This window comes from Gracilinanus agilis, chromosome 3 (genome assembly GCF_016433145.1).
Source record: "Gracilinanus agilis isolate LMUSP501 chromosome 3, AgileGrace, whole genome shotgun sequence".
NCBI lineage: Eukaryota > Metazoa > Chordata > Mammalia > Didelphimorphia > Didelphidae > Gracilinanus > Gracilinanus agilis.
Window position 1 is genome coordinate 613,715,057 of NC_058132.1, and position 13,423 is coordinate 613,728,479.

Sequence of the window (13,423 nt, forward strand, 5' to 3'; positions counted from 1 at the left end):
TCCTACTAATTGCTATTAAAATTTAAAAAAAAACATTAATTAACAGAGGGCTAAGTAATATTTTTTTCTGGAAAGGGGACAGTAGGCCAAAAAAGTTTGGGAACCACTGGTCTAAAGGAAGAACACAATGGGAAGCTCAAAAGAAGGTAGGGGAGGTACCCTGAGGAGGCATGATGGAATTCAGTCCAGAAATACAGAGGACAGGAAATCCAAAGTTGTCTGCCCTTGGAGCTTTCTTTAAATGGAGGCTTTGTGAAGAGTTATTTGCTCTAGTCCTCTTATCAGAGGGGCAGAGAGTGATAAGGGTGCTGATGAGGTGTGAATACCCAAGTCGATGACCTTCCTAGTGATGAGATCTCTTAGGGACATGATCAAGAAGGAGTCCAGTCCAAGGTAAATCTGGTAGGAAATGAAGATTTGGGTGCCTTGGAGCCTTCTCTAATTGGAAGCTTCGAGAAGAGTTTCTAGCTGTGCCATTCAGCCCTCTAATCAGAGGGTCAGAGGGTACTGATGATATATGAATACCAAAGTTGATGATTATCTCTTAGGATGATGAGTTTCCTGGTGATGAAGTCTCCTAGGGACATGATCATGGTGGAGGTAGAAAATGAAGAGTTGATTGGCCTGGGAGCCCTCTTTAATTGGAGGCTTTGAAAAAGAGCTTCTCTCTTCTGGCTTGACTCATTCACTGATGATAGCCAGAGAGATATAATGTTTTTAAGAGATAATTATTAGGCTTTCTCCTTTCTGCAGCCATGTGGCTTGTGAAACAGGTGTCAGTCCCTGGACTCTTTATTCTTTTCCATTTTAAATGATGGGATTGTAGACTCTGACCTTGTGAGTAGTAATCAAATGTCTGGCCTTCTAGGCTTCCAGGTGTCCCAGTGGCCCAGCATCTGGGTTTGGAAGCCAACTAAGCAACCTTTAGAACTTGTTGAGGACATACCCAGAGTCATGTTCCGTGTGAGAACATGGCCAGACCAATGTTGGTTTGAGACTATGCTAAGTTTGAGCCTATTATCCCCTGAAACCAAGATAGTTTAGGGCAAAGTATACCTCCAAGATGTTGGTGATGGTGAACAGAAATGTTCAAACATTCTTGCCATATCTTCAAAGTAAATATCCCTTTGTAAAAGTTAACTGATGTCAAAGGTTAAAGGGAATCAAGTCCTGTTCATTTTGGGTTATGAGTTGGGAACCCTAATAGATGGGAAGTCAAATCAATAGCTTTAGAGCCAAGACAACTCAAGTACCTCAAGGTACTCCTAGCACACCAAGAGGCAAATATTGTCAGCTTTGGATAGTGAGCCAGTGTACACTAGGTGACAGTAGGCTGTGGTGGGAGAGAAAGAGAAAGAAGGATGGCAAAAATGGGAAGTGGCAAAGTTTGTTTCTGGCACTTTCATACCATCTTTTTCTGTTCTTGTGGTACCAAAGGGTCTTGTTTTCCATTGAAAAACATCAAATATGAACTGGAGGATTTCTATGGAAACTGGAAAGACCTCCAGGAATTGATGCAGAGCAAAAGGAGAAGAACCAGGAGAACGTTGTACACAGAGACCATTAAATAAAGAAAGAATATCTACTCCAAATCCATTCCTACTCCCACTCCCAATATAAGATGTTGATAAATATAGTGCTGCAAATAGAATAAGTATTTAACCAATATTCATTGTTGTTGCTAAGGTATTTCACCTCTTATGGGTATATACATTTTGCCATATTTTTTAAGGGGTCCGGGGGAAGAAGTTAATTTCAGTGCTGTGATTCCATTGTGGTAGAAAACTTCTGGTGAGAATAGTGCCACAACTATGCTGCTTTATAATTTTAGAAACTTTCCAGAGATGTTGAGAAATTAAGAGACTTATCCTTGGTCATATTGCCAATAGATACCAAGCAGGATTTGAACCTAGGTTTTTCTGATATTCAAGCCTATTCATTATGCTATGCTATTTTGATGCATTTTATTAGGGCAAATGAATGAGTTTCTAATGCTAGTATCAAGCTCTGAAAGGGGCTTATTGGGAAGATGTTAGATAAGAAACCCATTCCAATCATTTGGTGTAGGGGATCACTTACTCTAAAAACTTTTAAGGAAAGTCCTAGATAGAAAGGGGTAGGGTTGGGAGATGATTCTCGACAAGGTACATATTATTATATTACTGTCTAGAGTATGCCCAGCCAGGGGGCAGCTGGGTAGCTCAGTGGATTGAGAGCCAGGCCTAGAGATGGGAGGTCCTAGGTTCAAATCTGGCCTCAGACACTTCCCAGCTGTGTGACCCTGGGCAAGTCACTTGACCCCCATTGCCTACCCTTACCACTCTTCTGCCTTGGAGCCAATACACAGTATTGACTCCAAGACGGAAGGTAAGGGTTTAAAAAAAAAAAAAAAAAAAAAAAAAGTAGAGTATGCCCAGCCAACTCTAAAATGTGGGAGTCGCAGAAACAATAAAGTGTGAAATAACATAGGGAACATAGGATTTTAGAATTGGAAAGGGCTTTAGAGATTGTCTACAAAGTGGAGGGATTGACTTGCTCAACACTGTACAGATAGTGGCAGAGCTAGGATTGAAACCTATGTTTCCTGACTTCAGATCGATCACTCAATAAACACTTATCAAGCACCTCTTATATGTTAGGCATTGTGTTAAGTGTTGGGGTTACAAAAGGAAGGAAAAGGCAATCCTTCCCTTTAAAGAGGTTACATTCTAATGGGGGAGACAACTTGTAAACAAATATCTATACAGATATAGATAAATACATACATATCAATCTATATTTATATATCTCTCTATCTTTCACAAGTTATATCCAGGAAATATAGGAAATAATCAACAGTGTTACTTCTATACACCTCAGCCAAATGACAAGAAGTGAATCACTATATATCTTCTTGACCCAGAAGGAAAAATAGAGAGCAGGTGGAGGAAGACATTGGTGTTTTTGTTCATTTCCTTTTTTCTTGCTAAAATTTGTCTCCAAGAGAGATATTTTTTTCACTAAATAGCAAGGCTAAACATATGGACTGAGGGCTCCATCATTTTCCACTCCACCACTCTGAATTAGAGAGGCCAAGTCCAAGACCCCAAAGAGGTGACTGAAATAGAGTTTGGCCACATTCACAGTAAAAAGCAAACTTGACAATGAAACCAGTCCCCAGGCTCCAGAATTCATGCTGAGCTTCATCCAACACCATATTGTTGAAGGAATGTGACTTGAGGTGCTGAAGGCAAGGAGTGAAATTCTACAAGATGCATGGTTCTGCTCTGAGGAATCTCTGAAAATGCTCCACTTAAGCATGAAATTAGGTTAGGAGGAATCTGCATGTGCTATAAATGGGACCACTGGAATGTGCAGTGGTGGGACAAAGAGGAGTTCCTTCTTGGAATTGTCATTGCTTGGAAAGGACATACAGTGGCTTGGGAGACCTGCCACATTATCCTCCCAGGGTCCTCAGTGCCAGTGTATCTCTCCTCAAATAAGACTATACAAGTTCTGTCTAGGATGATTGAGCCCCTCTCTGTCCAGTTGGCCATGCAGTCTTAACAGAATCACCCAATGAGTTGGTTTCAGATGAATAGGTCAGATGCTTGGAAGCTTGGGTTCAAGAACCTGCTTCACTGATGACCTACTGTGGAGATCAAATCACTTCAATCTTCTATGTAAGGGGAAGTTTAACATTGGGTTGTCCTGTCCTCACTTGGTAGGAATAGAGAAGAGACATAAAGAAGGACATGGCTAGGATAGAACTTGGGGACCAGTGCAAGGAAGATGCTATAAATACTATGGTGGCTTCATTACTATGAAGGAAGAGGACATGGGTACAAATGGCTACTGGGAGAAGGTAAATCAGTCACTTTCTGGAGAGTGAAACTGTTAGGAATCAAACAAAAACCGGTAATGGAGGATGATTGTGAAGTCTCAATTAATTATGCAATGAGTATTTGTTTAACACTCATTATGTAATAATAACAACAACTAATATTTATAAAGTATCTACTATGTGCCAGATGCTGTGCTGAGCACTTAAAAAATATTATCTAATTTTATCCTCACAACAAGTAGGTGCTATTTATTGCACCATTTTATAGATGAGGATACTGAGGCAAACAGAGGTCAAACTTGCCTGGGGTCACAGAGCTAGTAAATGTCTGAGGTCAGATTTGAACTAATAATAATAATCATTATTATAACAATAATAATAATAATAACAACTATTTTCATATAGTGCTTACTATGTATGTGTCAGATACTGTACTAAGAGCTTTACAATTACTGTTTCATTTGATCCTTACAACAATCCTGCAAAGGTAGGTGAAACTATTATCCCCATTGTATAGATGAAAATATGGAGGCAAAAAGTGATTTGGTCATAGTCATACACCTAGAAAGTGGCTGAGGATACATTCAAATTCAGATCCTCCTTACTCCAAGGTCAGAGCTCTTTCAGTGATACCATCTAGCTAGATTTGGCATGGTGTTATGGATAAAGAATTCACCCTAAGAAAGAGAAACACCTTTTAAAATCACCCTAGACAATGTAAAATACTTAGGAATCTATCTACTAAAACAAACACAGCAATTATACGAAAACAACTACAAAACACTTTCCAAACAATTAAAACTAGATCTAAACAATTGGGAAAACATTGATTGCTCATGGGTAGGACGAGCTAACATAATAAAAATGACCATTCTACCTAAATTAATTTACCTATTTAGTGCCATATCTATCAAACTACCAAAAAACTTTTTTACTGAATTAGAAAAAAACTATAACAAAATTCATTTGGAATAACAAAAGATCAAGACTATAAAGGGAAATAATGAAAAAAAAACTGTGAAGGAAGGGGGCCTAGCAGTACCAGATATTAAACTGTACTATAAAGCAGTGGTCATCAAAATGACATGGTATTGGCTAAAAGACAGAAGGGAGGATCAGTGGAATAGACTTGGGGTAAGTAACGTCGGCAAGACAGTGTATGATAAACCCAAAGAGCCTAACTTTTGGGACAAAAATCCACTCTTTGACAAAAACTGCTGGGAAATTTGGAAAACAATAAGGGAGAGATTAGGTTTAGATCAACATCTCACACCCTACACCAAGATAAATTCAGAATGGGTAAATGACTTGAATATAAAGAGGGAAACTATAAAAAAAAATTAAGTGAAGACAGAATAGTGTACCTGTCAGATCTCTGGGAAAGGAAAGATTTTAAAACCAAGCAAGAGTTAGAGAAAATTACAAAATGTAAAATAAATAATTTTGATTATATTAAATTAAAAAGCTTTTGTACAAACAAAAACAATGAAACCAAAATCAGAAGGGAAACAACAAATTGGGAAAAAAATCTTTATAACAAAAAACTCTGACAGGGGTCTAATTACTCAAATATACAAGGAGTTAAATCAATTCTATAAAAAAAAATCAAGCCATTCCCCAATCAATAAATGGGCAAGGGACATGAATAGGCAATTTTCAGATAAAGAAATCAAAACTATCAATAAGCACATGAGAAAGTGTTCTAAATCTCTAATAATTAGAGAAATGCAAATCAAAACAACTCTGAGGTCACCTCACACCTAGCAGATTGGCTAAAATGAAAGAAGGGGAGAGTAATGAATGTTGGAGGGGATGTGGCAAAATTGGGTCATTATTGCATTGCTGGTGGAGTTGTGAACTGATCCAACCATTCTGAATGGCAATTTGGAACTATGCTCAAAGGGCTATAAAAGAATACCTGCCCTTTGATCCAGCCATACCCTTGTTGGGTTTGTACCCCAAAGAGATCATAGATAAACAGACTTGTACGAAAATATTTATAGCTGCGCTTTTTGTGGTGGCAACAAACTGGAAAAGGAGGGTATGTCCTTCAATTGGGGAATGGCTGAACAAATTGTGGTATATGCTGGTGATGGAATACTATTGTGCTTAAAGGAATAAATAACTGGAGGAATTCCATGCGAACTGGAAAGACCTCCAGGAATTGATGCAGAGTGAAAGGAGCAGAGCCAGAAGAATGCTGTACACAGAGACTGATACACTGTGGTAAAATAGAATTTAATGGATTTCTGTACTAGCAGCAATGCAATGACCCAGGACAATTCTGAGGGATTTATGGAAAAGATGCTACCTACATTCAGAGGAAGAACTGCAGGAGAGGAAACACAGAAGAAAAGCAACTGCTTGAACGCATGGGTTGAGGTGGACATGATTGGGGATGTAGACTTGAAACTACCACACCAATGCAACTATCAACAATTTGGAAATAGTTCTTGATCAATGACACATGTTAAAACCAGTGGAAATGTGCATCGGCTATGGGGGGGGGGAGTCTGGAGGTGAAGGGGAAAGTAGGAGCATGAATCATGTAACCATGTTAACTTTTCTAAAAAATAAAAATTATTAAATGAAAAAAACCCTCACCCTAGAGTCTCAAGAGACTTGGTCTTAAACCTTGGATCTGCCACCTTACCATATGCAGATATTTTCCTCTCTTTGACCCTCAATTTCTACATGTGCGAATTGGCAGAAATGATATTTGTATAGCTTTCAGAGTATTTAGAAGGTAAAACACTATAAACCTGAAAATTCTACAAAATGTTATTATCTACTAATATTGATTTAATACTTGATGATAATTGATTTAACAATTGATCAATTAATAACCAATCTTTATTAAGAGATGCTCTTGGATATAAAAGTTGAAACCTCTGCTTTAAAAAGCTGTATTCATGATGCAGAGTGAAAGGAGCAGGACCAGAACATTGTACACAGAGATGGATACACTGTGTGGTACATTCAAATGTAATAGACTTCTCTACTTGCAGCAATGCAATGATCCAGGACAGCTCTGAGGGACTTATGAGAAAGGACACTATCCACATCCAGAGAAAGAACTGTGGGAGCAGAAACACAGTAGAAAAACAATTGCTTGATCATGTGGGTCAAAGAGGATATGATTGGGGATGTAGACTTTAAACAATCACCCTAGAACAAATATTAATAATATGGAAATAGGTCCTGATCAATGCCACATGGAAAACCCAGTGGAATTGATTGTTAGCTACAGGAGGGGGGTGTGAGTAGGGGAGGGAAAGAACATGAATCATGGAACCATGGAAAATATTAGAAATCAATTAAATAAAAATTTTCAAAATTAAAAAAAAGATCTGAATTTTTAGAACTTCATAAACAAACAAACAAACAAAAAAAGCTGTATTCATTTGCCTCCCAGAGCTCATACTATCTGCCATGATCTGGAAAACCAACTTTAAAAAACCATGAGTGAACAGTATTAGCCTCTGTGTGACAAATAGCTAGTATTAGTTAATACTATTACTAATTAGTAAATAGTACAAATAGTAGACTTCATCTAGACACTGTGCAGTAGAGTGATTAAAAAGAGCTTGACTTAGAACCATAAGGACTTGAATTCAAATGCCACTCTGACATACACTGGCTTTGTGACCTTGGACAAGAAATTTAATCTCCCAGTGCCCTGGGCAACTATCTAAGAATATAATTTGCAGAAATGTGCCAACCTGCATTGGGAGAGTTTCCTTATCCTGAGAATCCCTAACTCAATGTAACCATGAGTCTAATCCCTATCCATTTTGCTAAATTCTCCTCTATCCATAATCATCTAGAAGTTAGCCTTTTTAGAGTCAGGGAGATGGACTGGAGAATTTTTCAAGATCCCAGATTTCTTTTTAGCTCTGTCATTCTATAGTAACCAAAGTCTGAATTCCATTTTCATGGAAAATCCAAATACAACAGCATTTTTGTATGGCAGCAGGGAAACATCACTGAGCAGTGGAATGAGGACTGGATTTGTAGTCAGAAGACCTTGGTTCAAATTTTGTCTCTGTTGTTCACTATCTATCCAACAACAGGCAAGTCATCAATCTTCTCTGGGCCTTTGTTTCCCCATCTGTAAACATCTGTAAAATTATATTACTGTGATTCAGTGATAATATGACCCACCTGTTTTTCTTTATGAATCTCCAAAAAAATAGCTTTAGTCAGAAAATTCTCAGATACCATTATAGGGTCCTCTGGGGTATGGGGGGATGTTGCAGTCATATCTGATGAAGGGTGCCTTTAACATCTCACAGTTCTGAGAGTATCCAACTGAAGATCTCATCCAGCCGCTGGCCAACTGTGCCTGCAATTAGCTAATTGAGGGAGTGACTGACTCTTTTTCACCTTTCCAGCTCTGCAGCTGCATATAATTGCAGGTGCAGAATTTATTGTGTTTGGGGCTTGGCCAGGGCTTTAGCAGAAGAGCTCAGAGGGTTTTCTATCCATTATCTCCTGAATCCCTCCCAGATGCTTGAAGCAGGTGAGGAAGCATGTAGCCCATCACGAGCCCGGAGCACACTCCTTACTGCCTAAATCCACTGAGAAAATCCAGCCGGAGAGTCAATTTAATGTACATGCTAAATCTTGTTTTATATCATTGGAGGTGGCGGTGAGGAGAAGGGAAGAGGGATGAGAGGGAGGAGGAGATGAAGCCTAGAGGGCATTAATGATGACCAAGTCACTCAGTTTTAGCCACTTCAGAACTGAGAGGGAAAAGTGCATGCATCCTTTCTACCAACAGTCAAAAGCCTTCTTCCATCCACATTGCATGAGCTGTAGCGGAGCTCTGTTCAGATACCAAATCAGCTCCCCCAAATGCCTGCTGTATTCAGGATCCTTAGAAAATAGAGGTTTGGAGAGCCTCCGCCAAATCCTCACCATCACCCCAGTCCGGTACCCTATGTACCCCTTCTGTTCCCTCTTGGCTACACCTGTGATGAAATCCCTAAAGATCTTCCTTCCTCCTCTCCCAGCCTCCTCAAGGGAAACACTTCATTGATGGAGGGGGACCATCTGGTCTTTCCAGGTTATGAAAGAATATCCATTCTGCCTGGGGGAGGGAGTTCTCCCAATTCTGCCCCTAAACCTCCCTGTCCAGAGCCCTGAGCCTGGGAAGTCCCATCCCACCCCTCTGGGACTCCTCAGGAGCTTCTGGGAAAGTGGGGACACAGCCTCAATGGGAGTCCTCGATCCATGCACTTGCCCACCAGATACTCCCTGAGGAACCTGGAACTGCCACACACAATGCAGTTCAATAAACATATATTGGGCTAAAACAAACAAACAAAAATCTATATGACTGGGCCAGGTACTTACATTTTCCGACCCTATTTCTTTAATTGTTAATTAAGTTTCTTGAGGGTAGGATTTGTCTCATTTTTGTCTTAAAAAAATCCCCAGCTAGTATAGTGGATGAAATGTGGGTCCAGGAGTCAAGAACACTCATCTTCCTGAGTTCAAATCTGGCCTCAGACACTTATTAGCTGTTTGGCCCTGGGAAGGTCACTTGACCCTGTTTGCCTCAGTTTTCTCATCTGTAAAATGAGCTGGAAAAGGAAAAAGCAAATCACTCCAGGAGCTTTACCACGCGAATCCCAGGTAGCATCATGAAGAGTCAGACATGACTGAAACAATTGAACAACAGTAACAAAAAGGGATAAGTTTAAAAGTATGGGGACTTAACAATATAAAAATAACAAGGTGGCAGATTGAGGACTAGGTCTGAAGTCAAGAAGACCCAAATTTAAATTTTACATTAGATAGCTATTGAAGATAATCTTGGCACCTACCTCGAATGGTTGTTGAGAGGGAAAGATGCTACTGGCTTCCTGTGAGAGAGAAGATGGATGAGAGGTGCAAAATGAGATATGTGATTTTAGAGAGAGCCAATGGGTTGATTTATTTTGCTCATGACAATAATTTTTTTTTTAATTAGAGATGGTTCCAATGGGGAAGGTAGTGGTTGTGGTGGTGGTTAGTTAGTGGTACATGTGAGTTAGAAGATAACTGTAGAAATGCAAAAGGAAAAACAGCATCAAAACATTGTAAAAATACACAGAAGAAACAGTCATTTTGTTAAACTTAGTATAGAGTTTAAAAATATTCTAACAGTTTCCCACGTAATCCTCTCTTTTTTTTAAAAACTGAAATGTTTTGTTTTGTTTTTCCTTAGGATTGTTATATTTATCTGAGTACATAGAGAGAGTCCAAAAGACAAGGCTTGGGAGTCGTTCTGTTATGTCTTGATGATCTTAAGGAAAGACTGGAAAGAGAGAATACATTGGAGGTGAGGAGGAAGGAAAAGGAAGTTTAGGAAAGGAATCAGAGTGCACAAGCAGATATTTGCACATAAGGAGAAGGGGGTGGGACCCTTTGAACCTAGATCTCATCTGAATTGATCCAAAGAAGGAAGCATACACACATACACATATACACACATCATTTAGTATAGAAAAAAGAGGAAGGAAAGAGGAGAAGGGAGAAGGGGAAATGGAAGGGAAGGTTGTTTTAAGGAAGGGATTAGTCCTAAGCAAAACAAACTCTAAGCATGTACAGAAATGTTTATGTCTTTTTTAGATGGCAAATGATGGGAATCTGAGGGGGTACCCAAATTGGATGAATACATTATAGTGTATAAATATATTAGAATACTGTTTTGCTGAACTTTTATTAGAGTAATGACCAATGGTTACCAGAGAACCAATGATGCTCATCTGATAGAGGTGAACCACTCAGAATGCAGAATGAGACAAACATTTTTTTTATACGTGACCAATATAGACATTTGTTTGGATTGACTGTACTTGTTTTCATTGGGTTTTGTTTTTCTCATGGCAGGAAAGGGGTTAGAGGGAGGGTGAAAAGGAAGATCTTGGCTAATTAAAACAAGTAAAATATTATTCCAAAAATTGTTATATTCATAATGAAACCTAATAAACAAGAAATACAAGAACAATGCCTCTTCGGCCGTTGCAATGGACAAACAATGATCATTTCCTTCTCTCTGGGACTTGAATGAGCCCTCAGGAGATGAGCTGAAAGACCAATGCCAGATGGCAATAAAGGGGAGGCTGCTAATGGTTCTGCTGTTGCCAAGGCCCTAGGGGAGGAATGCCAACACATCAGTGTTGATCAACATGGTGATCACACAGTGGCCCATTTGTACAATAAACCTTGTGTAATACAGGCCCCCATGATCTCAATCTTTTGTGGCAGGGACATACCTTAGTTCTAACACATAAATACTCTTTCGGTGAGAATGAGCAAAGAGTAGGCGCATCAGAAGAGCATTCAGAATATGTCCCTGTTTATCATGTGAGCCCTTAGGTAAACTCGGATCTGGAGGGTCAAGGTAAAGCCCGTGGAGAAACTGGTTTAGGCAAGACTTTCATGAAAACAGTTCTGGGATTTGCAGTATGAAGATAACTAACTGATGATTGCCTCCTGGAATAATAACATAATTTCTCCATAAAAGGCTTCCCATCCTTTATGGAGAGATAACTTACATTGATGGTTTATGAATGGCTTAAATTCCTTAGGCAGTTTCCATGTTAGTCACCCCCTTCACACCCAACTAAAGATACAAGACTATCTGGGATCCTATAAAATTAATGATGCGATTTGATTAGCTTAAAGAGGTGGTCCAGGGATTAGGGAGTAAGGACAGGTTTGAACATCAAAACTTCTAGTAGAGGTGGTAGACTGTAGTCTGACATCCATAGCAGCAGATAGCTTATAGCATCAGCAGCAAATATTGTTCTTCCAAGATTTTAGAAAAGCTCACAGCTCTAAGTAGTTAGCAGACGACTCCGGGGCTCCGTCTATGGCAGCATGATTAAGAGTGTAGGCTTCTTCTTGGGGAAAATGGCCTATAAAAGTCTTATGATAGATAAAAATTGTGATGGAACAATCAGTCCAGTCAATAAGCATTTATTAAGCCTTTAATATGGGTCAGTTAGTACTAAACACAATAGGAAAGCAACAATAATCCTTCTCCTCATGGAGTTTGTATTTGAACGGGAAAGGCAGGATGTAAATCTCTCTCTCTCTCTCTCTCTCTCTTCTCTCTTCTCTCTTCCTCTCTCTCTCTCTATGTGTGTATATATATATGTATATATATATATGTATATAATATTTTAGACAGGGTGGAAAATAATCTGAATGGGAAAAACATTTTTTAGTTGGGGTGAAGGGAAAGAAATAAGAAATGCTCTTTTATAGAAGAACCTCTTGAGCCGAATCTTGAAGAAAGCCAGGAAAATTAAGAAGTACACTCCAGGCTTAGGAGACAGATAGTACAAAGGCAGAGATGGGAAATGATGTGTTTTGTCTGAGAAACTCCAAGTAGGCTATTGTAGGTAGGTCATGGGATGTATAGAGGGAAATAAAGAATAAAAAGACTGAAAGAGTTGGAAAATTAGGGAAGATCTTTGAATGCCAAACAGAGGACTTTATATTTGATCCTGGAGGTAACAGGTAGTCACTTGCACTCACTGAGCAGGCAAGTTGGAAATGGGAAAATCTTGCAGCAAGGAACCAATTAGTAGGGCTATTGCCAAAGTGCAAGCAAGAGGTGATGAAGGACTCAAGTAAGGTTCTAGTGATGTGAAGAGAGAGAGAAAGACAAGAGATGTGAAAGTAGAATAGAGACAATGGTGGAATATCTTGCCTACTGAAATAGCCCCAAAGGCTACTTTGTCCACATGTGGAGTTCCATATTGTTGTTTTGTTCACTAGAACAAAATGTGATGCCTAATCATGGCACTGAGGGAATGTAATGTTCTTGAGGGCTATGCCAGCAGATGATTAATTCATCAAATCAAAAGATTGTAAATTGAAGTTAGAAGGGACTTTAAATATTGAAGTTAATATCCTCATTTTGTTGATAAGGAAACTGAGATCCAGAGAAATTGAAGTATTTGTCTAGAATCATATATTAAATATTAAAGGAAAGATTTGACTCTAAGACAAGCAATCTATTCACAACATACACTATAGGATAAGCTAGGTGACAGTGGATAAAACCTAGGATCTGGAATCAGAAAGACTTGAGTTAAAATCTGGCCATAGATATGTATTAGCCATGTAACCTTGGGCAAGCCACTTAACCTCTCTTTGTCTCAGTTTCTTCATCTATAAAATGGAAAAAAAATAATAGCACTTTCCTAATAGGGTTTTCTTAAGAATCAAACAAGACATACTATTTGTAAGGTACCTAGCATGGTATCTAACACATAGTAGGCACTATATAAATGTTAGCTATTTATTATTTTTCTAGAGAAGGAAATGGCAAGCCACTCCAGTATCTTTGCCAAGAAAACCCCAAATGGGGTCACAAAGAATCAGACATATCTAAAAATGACACAATTATTATTATCATATCATGTTTCCTATAAAGTTGTCACCTTCTTCCCAGCTGGCAAAGCACTGAGTATGTGTCCAGCAAGGCATGACATACATATTATCTTTTTTTTTTTACATTTATTAATATTCATTTTTAACATGGTTACATGATTCATGCTCCACCTTTCCCCTTCAACCCCCCCCCCCGCACCCCCC